The 396-nt window shown below is 39.9% G+C and overlaps 1 protein-coding gene across 1 annotated transcript in view; it reads right to left on the bottom strand.

The window, feature by feature from the left end:
- Nucleotides 209-396, bottom strand: part of LOC104751193 (pentatricopeptide repeat-containing protein At1g73400, mitochondrial-like) — a 7653-nt gene continuing 7465 nt past the window's right edge. The window contains exon 2 of the mRNA XM_010473100.2: nt 209-365. The gene's annotated coding sequence lies outside the window, so the exon portion shown is untranslated. The remainder of the gene's footprint in view (nt 366-396) is intronic.

Genomic DNA, 396 nt, shown 5'->3' with positions numbered 1-396 from the left:
TAACAGACGAACTGTCATGTCTTCAGTCTTCACCAAGAGTTTCTTGAGACTTGAACCCGTTACCAGAACTGGTGAAACCTCGTTTATCTTAGCTGAACGATGAAGTCAACACTGTTCTAGCATCAGAACGTTTCAAGAATCTCACATCAAACTCGAGTATCAAAGAGCAAAAAAAAAACAGAAGGTAAACCTGAATAGTCATGAACCATAAAGAAAACAGACCTCTCACATTGCTACGGATCATACAAAGTTCGGTTCTATATACGCAATGGTCAATACACTGACTTAAACGAACAAGTTGAACATACTGTGCGTGGTGGGACCTTTTCCAAAGAAACCAATATAACCATCAGACAACAACAGACCTGGATAGGTCTCTTTGCTTTCGAGATCATG

This window comes from Camelina sativa, chromosome 16 (genome assembly GCF_000633955.1).
Source record: "Camelina sativa cultivar DH55 chromosome 16, Cs, whole genome shotgun sequence".
NCBI lineage: Eukaryota > Viridiplantae > Streptophyta > Magnoliopsida > Brassicales > Brassicaceae > Camelina > Camelina sativa.
This window is presented reverse-complemented; position numbering and strand designations above follow the sequence as displayed.